The following is a 2,633-nucleotide window of genomic DNA, read 5'->3' as shown; positions in this document are numbered from 1 at the left end:
AAAGAGAGAGAGAGAGAGAGAGGGGGGGGGGAGAGACCAACTGATTACAGAAATTCCAAGGACAGAGAATAGAATTATGTGATCATTGGACCAAAACGACCTGACCCGCACTTACGTCTGTTGATATCTTGGATGGCAGAAATCGGAGGGCAGAAATGCGAAAATGTGGCAGGTTGGGTCTAATGAAGTTGTTTTTCTCTCGGGATTCCCTCCTTTAAAAAATAATCAACAAAAGCTTTTAACTTTCTCAAAAGCAGAGTCAAACGCCAACCAAATTAATCAGTAACAGATCCCCCGACCAATTGGTTGTAATGTTACTTAATGAATGCATTGAGATGACTGCAAGCTCTGTTGAAGAAATATAAACTTCAAAATAAGTTAAGAACCACACCTTAACAGACAACCTTGATTTTTTTTTAATTCGAAAAAAAAAAAGACAGCGTGGAATGTTTCAAACGTTTTTGCTCTGAAAGTGTTAATGGGTTGGGCTAACAATGTGTTCTGTAAAGCTTCCCAAAGGGGCAAAACCACCACGTGCAGCACGGAAATCTCGGGGAATTTTAGCCAAATTTGCATGTGGTCCTTGGGCGCTGCCCAGCTTGTCACAGGCCCAGCTTGTCACAGGCCCAGCTTGTCACAGGCCCAGCTTGTCACAGGCCCAGCATGTCACAGGCCCAGTATGTCACAGGCCCAGTATGTCACAGGCCCAGTATGTCACAATTTCATTTGAAGGTGGGCGGAAATCTTTTCGCTTTGAACATGTCGAAAATCAAGAATAGAAATATATGTGTATGAACAAAATTTGGGATTTGAAAACCTATTCGCTAAGTGCTAATTTTTTTTTTTTTAATTTGTTTTAGTAAGTGTTTTACGGCATAAGGTCATATGAGCGCGCGGGACACACTAAAATTTTTCAGTAGGTAGGAAATTTTGAATTTTGCCCGTGTGGCGGCCGAAGCCTACTCTTATCGATTTTAGACCACCAAGGGATCTTTAACGTGCACAACTTGCACACGGGACCTCCGAGATTTTTCGTCCTTGTCCGAGAAGGCTAGGTGCTAATTCAGCTCTTTGTGCGGTTCCGTTGCGTGCTTGCTAAATATATGTTCATATACAATAGAATAAAATAGAATACAATACAAGACTATGCAATGCTATACTATAAAATATGTATTATGCCATTATATGTTTATATGTGTGAGTACGTGTGTGTATGTGTGTGTGTGTCAGTGTGTGTGTGTCAGTGTGTGTGTGTGTGTATGTGTGTGTGTGTCAGTGTGTGTGTATGTGTGTGCGTGTGTGTGTGTGTGTGTATGTGTGTGTGTGTGTGTGTCAGTGTGTGTGTGTGTATGTGTGTGTGGGTGTGTCAGTGTGTGTGTATGTGTGTGTGTGTGTGTGTGTGTGTGTGCGTGTGTGTGTGTGTGTGTCAGTGTGTGTGTGTGTCTATTGGGGATCTATTTGATAAGTGTGTTTTATGTATGTATCAATTAAAAAACCAATAATTGCCAACAGAAAAATGTGGATCTACGAAACAAACGTAAACTGTTGTTAAAAATGTCAGCAAGCTGTTCAAATGTTGTAAGTCGGAAAAATAAAATTATTCACAGCGCAGGAAAAATACAATCTTTTCGAATTGTATCTTAATCGTGCCTGTATCTTTATTTGTTGTTTTATCCCCCTTCAAATGATTAAATTTGAATTTTGACAAAATATTCCTGGAGCACACACAAACGCTTCCACAGATTAAGAACGTTCAATTGAACAAAAACAAACAAACAAACAAACAACCTAAACAAAACTGTGGACTTGTCACGTGTCATATACATTTGACCTCCGAAAGGATGAGACGGGAGATGGGTGGACGGGTGGGTGGTGGCAATGTTTTCTGCGTCTATTGACGTTGCCAGGGTTAAAATTGTCGTCACATTTGTCCGATCAGACAAAACATCAATTATATATTTATTGCCCTCAAGCCTCAGCCTCTCTAAAGACGAAATATTTATTGCCCACGTAGATCTATCTGTGAAATAAAAACACAGCGCTTGAAGACAAGAGACAGACATTTTTTTAACAGTTGGGTTGTAATAACTTCTTTGTCCAAACGCAGTCATGAAAACAGATAGGTGCTTGAAATGCGTTAAGAGGATCCATTTTCCTTCTGTTTTATTGGCTCTCTGCCTCGTCTTCATTTTGTGCACTGTTATTTATTCACGTAGCGGCTTTGCTCTCACTCAAAACGCCAAGATGATACAAGATGATGCTAATTTGATACTTCAGCTTATGGGGGCTTTTAAAAAATGCGTCTATATCTATATAAATCTAGTGTGAACGTGTACGTATTTAGCTACACATGATTTTATGTACCCCTCGTTACAATTTGTCGTACAAAGGTGGCAATAAAACGGTTCCCTTTTCAGATTACCAGACAGACCAATTAACGACATACAAAATGGGGAAAATCCTGGCTTGTGATGAACGACTGGAAACTAAACTCCCCTCCCTCTCCTTTCTCTCTCTGTCTCTCTGTCTCTCTCTGTCTCTCTGTCTCTCTCTCTGTCTCTCTCTTTGTCTCTGTCTCTCTCTTTCTTTCTCTCTTTCTCTCTCTCTCTTTTCTATTTCTTTCTTTTCTCTCT

General features: G+C 40.2%; 1 protein-coding gene across 1 annotated transcript in view; it reads left to right on the top strand.

Annotated features, from left to right (window-relative positions):
• Positions 1–2,633, top strand: part of LOC101849372 (multidrug resistance-associated protein 1) — a gene marked incomplete at both ends in the record, with an annotated part of 28,302 nt that overhangs the window by 7,050 nt on the left and 18,619 nt on the right.

The sequence above is a fragment of the Aplysia californica genome, unplaced genomic scaffold, assembly GCF_000002075.1.
Source record: "Aplysia californica isolate F4 #8 unplaced genomic scaffold, AplCal3.0 scaffold00156, whole genome shotgun sequence".
Classification (NCBI taxonomy): Eukaryota; Metazoa; Mollusca; class Gastropoda; order Aplysiida; family Aplysiidae; genus Aplysia; species Aplysia californica.
Note: the sequence above shows the minus strand (reverse complement) of the source record. Positions and strands in the feature narration are given on the sequence as shown.